The 11,655-nt window shown below is 34.1% G+C and overlaps 1 protein-coding gene across 2 annotated transcripts in view; it reads left to right on the top strand.

Annotated features, from left to right (window-relative positions):
* Positions 1-11,655, top strand: part of LOC106881850 (uncharacterized) — a 517,233-nt gene that overhangs the window by 323,534 nt on the left and 182,044 nt on the right. For both annotated transcript variants that reach the window (XM_052966454.1, XM_052966450.1), the window contains one exon: positions 5,628-5,661. The gene's annotated coding sequence lies outside the window, so the exon portion shown is untranslated. The remainder of the gene's footprint in view (positions 1-5,627; positions 5,662-11,655) is intronic.

Raw genomic sequence — 11,655 nt, forward strand, 5'->3', positions numbered from 1 at the left:
ATATATATATATATATATATATAGGGTAAAGACCCGCTTCTGTCATGAATGACTATAGAATTGCACCAATAGATTTCCTTTCCGAAGCAGAAGTCCTGGCAAGTTTGCTTAGGGAAAAGCAGCAGTAGACCGTGTTATTTCCCGTTATGCCATATGGACAGGTGCCCTTAACAAGTCTACGGCATAACGTAGGATTGAAAAAAGCACAGTGTCCCTTGTTGTTGGTGCCGCTGGGGCAAAATCTGCAGTTACCTTGAGAATGGTAACGACAGGGTTTTTGACATGGATATATTAGAGGTTTTTCTGTACTGGCAGGCTCGTTGGTCAGCGGTCGTATTGTAGTAGCAGTAGCAGACTGTTGTTGTTTTTGTTGTAGCGGCAGTGAAATTTGATTTGCAACAGTAGGGGCTAGGTGGAATCAGGTCAGATAGTGGTGCCAAACAAGGTGCTTCCAATGTAGTAGCAGTAGCAAGCTGTTGTTGTTGTGGTAGTGAGTCCCGGCTTGCCGCGGTAGTGTTGGGTGGAATTAGGTCAGAAAGCTATATCAATGTGGATGTTGCTTGTTGCTGGCTAGGGGGTCGTTGAAGTGACCACTGACCTGTTAGAGTTGGGTAAGTGGGTTTACTACATCCATTGACAAGTATGGCTTCTAGTGTTGCCATGTGCGTGTGTAAAGTATGAAATGATCTTGTGATTTCTTATATTTTGTTTTCGATCTGTTTTACAGATCTGTAAAAGGATTTTGACGCTAATTTTTCAGATAGATAGATAGATGGATAGATAGATAGATAGATATAGAGAGAGAGGGGGGGGAGATGCTTAGATGAATGGATAGATGGAAGGGTGGAGGGTAGATGGAAGGGTGGAGGATAGATACATATATAGATAAAGAGAGAGAGACATACAGACATACAGACAGACATACAGACATACAGACAGACAGACATGTCAGTGTCTGAATAAGTTTCTTCGTGTGTGTGTACCATTTTATCTATGTAGTTTTATTCCTACTGTAAAGAAGAAGGAACAGATCTCCATCATTATCTTATCGACTAGAAAACAACGTCAAGTGTTGAACTGCAGGAAAGTCCTGCATATACCCATTGTTCCGCTTAAAGTTTGTATTCGTAATGTTCGTGTTATCTTATTTGTTTCTTTTTTCCAAAAATTCTACTTATTCCAGATCACATAGTCATTAACTAATTAGAATTGGAATACTAAAGGTTCCAAAGTAGTTAAACCCTGTTAGACTATATTTGAGTTGTGAAAGATATATTCACATCAGCCTTTAAATTGATACATGCATTTTCTTGTCTTTGACTTTTGCACTTGGTAGACATTTTGATGTGAATGTTCCACCAATATTTCTTCTACAAATGTTTATATATGTATCCAACAGGAGAAGTCACTGATCTTTATGAAATGACAATCTATATCTTGGTTGGCATTGTATAACATTTTAGCAACGACATATCGAATTAGATATGTTATGTGATGTAGTGACCGTGAGTTCAAGAAAAGAAACACTTGATACTACTGTAGGTATCATTCTCAAGTTTTTAGGTAACATTCATATACCGTCATTTATTGGTATACTGAGCGCTTATATATATGTATGTATGTATGCATGCATCAATGTAAGATTGGATGGATGGATGGATGGATGGATGGGTGGATGGATGGATGGATGGATGAATGGATGAATGGATGGATGGTTGGATAGCTGGATGGTTGGATAGCTGGATGGTTGGATGGATTATAATCCTAGGTATAATATTAGGCTGCACCCAGTAGTGGGGCCTTGATTCAGAGGTTCCACGGTTCTTATGAAAATGGAACCGCCTCTTAACTACTACTATTCCTAGATCTACTCTGACCCGGAGTGGTAGTAACACTTATGGTGCTAGTTACGGATCAATTAGACTATTATGGTGTGTCTACCTACATATGTGAAAACTTAATCCGACAGATTCAGCAGAAGAAGAAATTAGGGTTCAAGGTAGGGAAGTGTGCCTGTAATAAAACAGTATGACGTACAGAAAGCAAGATGAGGCAAGTGTTCTTGCTAATCTACTACATCTGTCCCCATGACCAATCGTCTTGGCTTGGTCATACCATTAGATTGCATATAGTCACCAGCGAGAGATAGAGGGAGTAGTTGACGGAGCGTGACATTTCTTTAATTTAAACAATGTCAGTGCAAAGATCATAAGTCATCCTTGTGTTTAGATAGCCCTGGTCCATCCGACGGACAAATACGTAACGTAATGTGGGTATGTATATATGTATGCATGTATGTATGTATGCATGCATGTATATATTAAGCATGTATGAATGTATGTGTGGGGGTTGTGGGGGGGGGGGTTAAGTGCTTGTTAATGTATTTGCATATGGATGTAAAATGGAATATGAATGTAAAATTCAGAGAAGGGAAAGCACGTAAAGATACTCACACTACTCTAGTGTTAGCATTCTTTTGTGGTGCATATTTCGAATATTATCCGGCTGGTAGTTCAGGTCTACAATTCTAAAGACATTAGATGGAATCATTAGTACAAAATGTTAAACATTGAATCAAATTCATACTGAAGAACGTCTTCGTAAAACTAAAGGAAATTAATACTTGTACATATCCTTTTAAGAGCGTGAAAATATGATAATCGATGCAATGATTACAATGCGCACATATACATATATACATGAGCATATTTTCAGCAGCTAATAGTACATATTAATCGCATGCCGATATAATTTTACACTTGTCTACATTTCCCGTTAGGTATTCTAGGTAAATATTGAGTTGTATTCGGATATGTTATTACGATTCTGTTTCAACAGTTCGCCGAGAAATATGCAAATTGATGTAATGGATATCAATCATAAATACAATATTCTATGGTAGCATGATACACACACATACAAATGCATACAGATGTATGAAGATACCGACAAACATAAGCAAACATATACAAACGTACACACTATATATATTAGTATACGTGCAAAATCGTTATGTGTTCTCTGAGGAATTAACGTTTGAACGAGCATACTCACATAAACACAGATAAATATACAAACATACATACACACACACTCACACATATACATACACACACACACACACACACGCACACACACACACACACACACACACACACACACACACACACATATATATAAGCTTCACTATGTACATATATGTGTGTTTTATATGCTAGTAAATATCTTATTGATTAGATTACAAAAAAGACAATAAGGAGTTTTCGGTTGTGGAAAATTTGATTATAGATTATCAATAAATTCTAATTGTATAGAATATATCTACCACGGGGAAATAAATTTACAAGTTGAGTTTGAATTCATATACAATCTAAAACGTCAGCTAGTGCAATAAACATTCACTACTAGACTTAAGTTATCAATACTAACCTATGCATTCTAAGGTATGTCCTTTTCGATTACTACCAAAAAAATATTACGTGACATAGAGCGACATAAAATACTTCTACATCTGTTGGGAATATAAAGCACGGAAGTATTTTCAATTAATATTTTTCTATCTCTTTTTGTTTTGTGTTGTATTGACAAGTATTCTAATTGGTCTTTATTTTAGACATATGGAAAGAATAGGAGAGCGCCTTTTACTTGTCAGAACAAAGCAACAGTTGAAATTGTGGTGGTTTCATAGTTCATATATATTCCTCACTCTATTAGACAATTGACTCGAGGATCAATACTTATATAAACAGAAAATGATTACAACTAACATACAACATACATGCAACAGAAATAAACATTTGGTAACAAAACCTTGAGAGTGGAATTTGAAGATGAAAGCGGAAAGAAACCCATCTTATATGTATATGTATGTGTATGTATGCGTGAGAGAGAGAGAGAGAGAGAGAGAGAGAGAGAGAGTGAGGGAGGGAATATGTGTATCTGTGTGTCTTTGTGTCTGTGCTTGTTTCAGCACCGCTTGACAGCCAGAGTTGTTATGTTTAACTCCCAGTAACTTAGCTTTTCGGCAAAAGAGAACGATAGATTATGCACCAGGCTTAAAAAGGCCATGCTCTTAACACTTTATCATGAATGAGAACAATAAAGTATAACATTCTACCTTTTTCAATCGCTTTATAATTCAACATACTTGAGTGAGAGAAAAGACAAATGAAGGGAAATGAATTAAATTAAACCAATATTGTATGATATCACTTCACATGGAACTACACATGCTTTCTCACAAAAATAATGTGGTGCTTGTGTTTCGTTCCTTCTGAATATGCTGGCTCCTGGTGGTAGTAACAACAGTAGGAGATGCTATCACTCGTAGCAGCAGGAACGGCTGACTATAGTTGCAGCAGGGACAGGAATGCCAGCGGCAGTAGGGATACTGTTCTTGTGAGACGAACTACTGGCCTTACTAGCTGTGGAAACAGCTTTTTGACATGTTTGCCTGTGGTTCTTTATATGTGTCTGCCAGAGATATTTAAGCATGGCGTAGAGGGAATTTCGGTTAATGAAGGCTGTTTTTTGTTGTTGAATTGTGTAATCACTAAATTAATATAAAGAGGAAAATCGTAAAGTGTTGTCGTTCCGTAGCTGCAGATCTGTACATATGATCACTGAGTTTTAATTCTTGCTTGGTAATTTGCATTCCATGCGAAGACTTGTTTTGTCTTTAGGATCCTCCCGTTTCTCCACTGTAACTTTCTTCACATCCTATGCATGAAATTTTCAGATGTACAGATGAAGTAACATATTTAATGAGAATATATTTTTTTTTGTTTTAAACGAATCTGAGCCTTTGACCAAATTAAAATCTACACCACAGATGATCCTTTCTTTACAGCGTGAAATTTGGGCTCTATAATAATATTTTTTTTACATTGATTTAGATCGTCGTTCTCTCTATGTGAGGTTATGCTGTTGTAAGTTTTATTCAGCCTAGAGTCCTTCCTTTGAGGCAATACGTTTTGGAATATAACGTTGCAGACCTCATTGTTTTGGGGATTGTAGGTGGAATTGTATGCCGAAAATTTCAATTCCAGTATATTCTTTTCTTTTGGTTTACCACTTCCTGAATATTGAATTTCTTGACTCGTTGCATTCCATCAAAATTTACCCATAGCGTAAATAAAATGAATAATAAAGAGACAGCAAAATACGGAAAGGGTTAAACAGATAGGACTTGAACTTAATATCTGAGCGGGGAAAATGACATTAGTGTGTCTTCATATTTCGAACGTTTTGCTTGTATCTCAAGCAAGGAGAAAATCCTGGAGAGAGTCGAAAAAAGAAATATGAAGGCTAAGAAAATCTTGATGGAAACGGTCTCCCAATAAGTGTAGGAAAGGAAAACGGAACAAACGTGTATATGCAACTATGTATCTGTATATAGAAGTGTTCATAAATGTGGAGTGATACTAAGTCTTAGGGTTTCTGTTGATGTACACGTGGGTAATCTTTATAAAGTATTATATGCGTGTATATCCTTATATATATATATATATTCATATTTGTGAATGTATACTCGATTTACGTTTAAGTGCACTGTAATGCAATCGTGCATATATTTGCATTTATTAGCAAATATGTATATTTATATTATTCTATATTTCTATTTCTAGATCGTAACACATGAAAAATGACAGGGAGTTTTTGGTAAGTAAATGTATCTGATATTCTTCCAGCATATATGTCTATTAAAAAAATTGCATAGATATAAATTTACAAATAACGTTGAAAATTCGTATGCACTATTTTTTTTTTATATATATTTCCTCAACAATAGCCAAAATGGCTGACTTTCATTTATAAATACGATATAGCTTTCTACAAGTACGTTCATAACATTCGTAAGATTTATCTTCCGCAGGCTTTACACATTTAACGACACTTCTTAGTAAGCCGTAAAGTTATGCATTTACAGTTTGCATGAATTTGTGTGCAGCGTGTTTCAGCTTAAATCATTATTAACCTCGTAATGCAAATGAAGCTTTATAAATACATTTCTAAAGATATCGTATAATAGTAAAGAATAATGTCTGACCTCAATTCACTTTTTAATGATTCAATCATGTTTTGTTGCTGGGTACGCAAACAGTAAGAAGTTATTATTTAATTTTTCACTATTTCATACCAACATATATATGTGCGAGTGTGTGGTTGTGTATACTCATATATATGTACATTCTTCCATATATATATCGAATTTATACAGGTAAACAGATTATACATTAAATATATGAAATATAATTGTCTGGGTATGAAAAAAAATATGTATGTATATGGATGAAATTGTGTAGATAAGTTTATTTATATCTCTATCTCTATGCCACTCCATCGCTTACGACGTCGAGGGTTCCAGTTGATCCTATCAACGGAACAGCCTGTTCGTGAAAGTAACGTGCAAGTGGCTGAGCACTCCACAGACACGTGTACCCTTAACGTAGTTCTCGGGGATATTCAGCGTGACACAGTGTGACAAGGCTGACCCTTTGAATTACAGGCACAACAGAAATAGGAAGTAAGAGCGAGAGAAAGTCGTGGTGGAATAGTACAGCAGGGTTCGCCACCATCTCCTGCTGGAGCCTCGTGGAGCTTTAGGTGTTTTCGCTCAATAAACACTCACAACGCCCGGTCTGGGAATCGAAACTGCGATCTTATGATTGCGAGTCCGTTGCCCTAACCACTAGGCCATTGCGCCTCCACTGTAGATAAGTATATTATACATTAAATACAGTAAGTTGATATCAAATTGTCATACCTGTCACCGGTGGCGTGGTTTGCAAAATAGGAAACGCAAACACACAGAATCAAACTTCTTGTACAGAACCCAAACTATTCCTTCAGTATTTGCAGACTAACTTGAGCGTCAGAAAAAATGACAGGCGTTAATTTTTCCTCTTTTTTTTTTTTTCTTAAGTTTAAATCCCACCGATATAATATATTTTCCCCATTCATGTACATAGCAATGCAATGAAAGTTCGAATGCTATTTGTGACGGATCTGTACTTGCGGGGATTTTGTTTAGATAAATGAAATATAACTGTCTATATAAGTTTCATTTTACTGTCGAGACTACGCAACAGATACTGACCGGATACGGAAATAAAATGCTGAAAGCGAATGTGGTTTTAAACTGCAGCAAGCAGCATTTGACAATTGTTTTCACATGCTGAATAATGTGTCACATGATTTGAGGTAACTGCAAAGTAAAATGGTTGCCGTCTGTATTGTTCCTTCAACGATCTCTGTACAATGTGAGTTTTTTGTCTATCTGAGATACTAAGTAGGCGACCATTTTTTGAGGTTGCTCTTCGCTTCGTCAAAAAAAAAAACAAAAAAAAAACAGCAGATTGCAGCTCTATGAAGGGTTCAAATTGGACCCATGACGACAATGAAAAACAAATTTCCGTTGTCGGATGATGTTGTGAATGAGGTCGTTACAGTTTCTCCTCTCCAAGACCACTGGTAAACCAGCATTCAAAACTATGCCATTAAATGTTTTGTAAATAGTAGCAAAACCGAATAATGGGAGAAACATACTAAATACAATGGGTGGTGCAATTAGAGAGTATCTATGCAGTTAGAGAGTACCAGTATCTCTATACGTATGTGTGTTGAAATGTTTTTGAGACAAAATAGAGTAGACTATCGAGTATGTGGTGTAGAATTTATCCATGTATTTATTTAAGCGGGAAGGTATACATCTAGTCGAATTTCTGTAATGTTTTTTTTTTCTTTTTTGTTTCTAATGAAAGACCGTGATGTTCTTCGATTAATAAATGCTTCTACTGATTTTCAAATTAATTAGAATTTTTCTTTATAGCGTCTTGATCTCTTATATAACGAAACATTTTATGAATAGCAGCACTTCTGGCAATATAAGCGACAGGTTTGAAAACATTTACCTAGTTATTACGAGTGGCCCAACTTTAGACTCCTGTTACTTGAAAGATGTTAAAATCATTATTAGAATATTCTTCTTCTTCTTCTTCTTCTTCTTCTTCTTCTTCTTCTTCTTCTTCTTCTTCTTCTTCTTCTTCTTCTTCTTCTTCTTCTTCTTCTTCGTCGTCGTCGTCGTCGTCGTTTCATTGCATAATGGATGCATTTGTTACTAAACTAAATATTCCCATGTAGTTTAGATTAAACAATATCTGATATATTGTATGGTAATTGCTCTTTATTCTCTGAGAATATTCAAATTCTTTGGAGCGGTTTTTCTGAGTGACTAATGTAACTCTGAGATTCATGAATTTTACAATACTTGCAATGAAATTTGCAATCAAATAAGACGTTTGAAATCAAATTTATCAATCACATTGGTCATTAATAATCGTCGTGGTCTCACAGACGTTTGGTTCGTCATCGATAAAGAATCGTATTTTAATATTTTATTGTTTTTACAATACGATACGAAAGTCAATAGACGGCTATTCACAAGCTGATATCTTTTGCGAGTGTGTTCATCTATTAAATGTTTAAGGCAGCGTATTTACTTTACGTAGTAAATTATATATGTTTTCTTTTCAATAAACCTACATGGAGTATGTCAATTCTACCCATGCAAAATATCAGTAGTAAAACCTCTACTTAAAATAATATTATATTCTCCTCTACAAACCACGTACTAAACACAGACATCTAATGAGTAAAACAAAGAGCAATTAACGTGTATATAAACAAGCTTTTTCACGAAAAATGACTCAACTGCGTCTACAACCCAATAAAAACATCAGACAGTCGCTTCTTAAAAAAAAAGTAAGGAACGCATTCACAACGTGTATTGCATGAATGAAATAGCATACTAATTAGAGTATATGCAACGCAAGAATAAATGTATGAAAGAACTGCAATGCATAATAGTTGGAAACCAGAATTTGCAAAGCAGTACACATACACCGTCTTAAAGAGGATGCAGTTATGCGGAATAAGTTTAATGTTTTCATTAGATAAAAAGGCCACAGACTATGTTTTACCCGAAATACATTTAACTACTTTGAACATTTTTTCCTATTTTGATGTTTCTCACTTTTCCATTTCCTAACGTATTCAATAACTACATTTTTCTATAACATTCATTTTAGATTTGTTTTTTTTTTATATAAATTATATATTTCGTTTCTTGTGAAGAAATATATTATAATTGTTCAGTTCGATATTCTATAATATTGAACAATTCTTATTTCAGAGTTACAATCAATTAAATACCTGTAAATTTAGCGTTTTTAAGATCAAATATTATCGTTTTCTTTCTTCTTATTCATTATCTCCCATGGTTACGAAGTCAAGCATTGCAACTAAATGCCTGCCATTAAATTCTTTTGTTCCATAGAAATATGCACGGAACCACTCCGTCTGAAGCTCTTTTCGAGAAGCCCATTCATGTTAATTCTTCTGACATTTACGGAAGCGATTTCCTTCACCACTCATTGCATGCATACATATTATAAGTGTATATTTTATAAAATTTTCGATTGCTTAAATAACTTGTATCTTTTTAAGTATTTTTTTTTATATTCCTCACACGAAATTTTAAACATCAATATTGTACAATATAAAATTTGGCTTCAGAGACGAGACTTAAAAAAGCTTTATACTCATTGTGTATCGTATTACTTTGAGTAGATACTTAAAATGTCATTCACGATATCATAGAACACTACCCGTGGTCTCAATTGAATGCTGTGGTAAATTATGCAGAAATGCCATTTGAGTGAATAGGGAAGTTTGTGTTAATATACGTAATGAGAAGAGCATAAAAGTTAAAAGTAAGAAAAATTGTTTGATGGAGAAAAGAGAATATAAGTCAAGGACATAATTTTATGATTATTTCGGCAGAGGAGAGAAATACGAATATTCTTTAAAGCAATATATAATAGTAATTATTCCAGGATCAGTCTGAAAGTCATAGTGAAGTCAATGGTTTGCAGATTTTTTTTCTCTATTACGCACAGGACCAGTCTGCAATTTGTTTATTCTGTGCGTAGATGAATAAATAATGTTACATTAACCATTATCTAGTGCTATATTATAATTATCTTCTCATTATTTCTAATATATTTGATGATGATTACTGCATTACATGCAATATAATTAACTTAGCCTTCGTACATCCAGCTAGTTATATTTGGCTAACTGTACATAAGATACTATTCTGTTTCGATTTGTTACCATATAAGATGGCTTCATCCTTATATTATTGATATGCAAAACAGTTACAGTAGGTATAATCAAAATATTTTGATTTCTTCAGCCCCTATAATACATTGCATAGGCCAAACTAGGATGAAGTTCAATCATTCATTAAAACACATTTGATAATTAAAAATTGACAAGTGTAATGTGACTATTAATCGCAAAACGATAATTTAACTTTCTCTTTAAAGAATTTAAGTTAATGAAATATTTCAAATTTAGCGTCATGAATGATTAAAAATATATATGTACGAACCGATATTAAACCTAAATAGTAGTTATATAGAATGGGTATCACACAGTGCCTAAACAGTGCATCACAGTTTACATATAACTAAAGTTTGAGTCTGTAGTTTTAAGATATATCGTATAAGGTACCCTCGCTCCGAACAGGAAAGACTTCGACAAATCCTCAAGTCATATCAGTGGCAACAGAAATAAAAATATCATGTAGACATGAGTATCTGAAATTTGTAAGGGACTGTTCAATGGACACAAACCACTGAAATTCCTAAAACATTTCAGATATTAATATCAAGTGGAATTTATGGCTGAGTACACAATTCAGTAGTGTGTGTTGAGGAGAATTAAGTAACACTATGAGGGCAGAAATATTTGGTCAATACTTTTTTACTTTTTATGATAGCGGTTAAAAGAATTTCTACATGTTATTTATTTTTACTAATCCATTAATCTAATATTTATTCGATAATATGTTTGATTATAATTTTCTGATATTTCTACAACTATTTCTTCGTTTTATCAAATATATTTCTTTATATTAGAGTTAGCTGCTATAGCATTTCACAAATAATACAAAATCGTAAAATCTCTGATATCGTGTTGAAGAAAAGCAAAAAGCCAGCAGCAGTGAAATATAACTCTTTCTAATAAAGACACAAGACCTGAAATTTGGGGGACGGGGACACTCAATTATATCGACTCCAGTGTTTTTACTACTATTTGTCATTGTTAATATTTCCTCTGCTCCGATATGACTTTTGTCTAAATTATTATTATTATCATTATTACCACCATCAGCATTATTAACATCATTATTATTATTCCATTTATTATTAAAAGGTATTGTTGAATGTTGTTTAGTTTCAACTTTTGTCTTATACCGCAGATGATTATGAATATGTGAGTGTTTAAGGGAATGGCAGGAGCAAGATAGATCCTTTGCCGAATAGATTAAATTCCAGAGGTGTGTAAATAGATTCGACATATGGTGTAAAGATCAACAATGGACACTCCTGTGCGATAAGAAGACAAAAGCGACCTCACACCCTTGGGCTCAGCAGAGGTCAAATGCGTTTACTACTAATAGCGATCAATAAGAGCGCTGCCCTCGGGCTTGAAAAGAACCAAGTCACCTTGGTCTACTTTTAATTACTAATGGAAAAATTATTATATGCATATATATATATATATATATATATATATATATATATA

Source organism: Octopus bimaculoides, chromosome 1 (genome assembly GCF_001194135.2).
Source record: "Octopus bimaculoides isolate UCB-OBI-ISO-001 chromosome 1, ASM119413v2, whole genome shotgun sequence".
Lineage (NCBI taxonomy): Eukaryota > Metazoa > Mollusca > Cephalopoda > Octopoda > Octopodidae > Octopus > Octopus bimaculoides.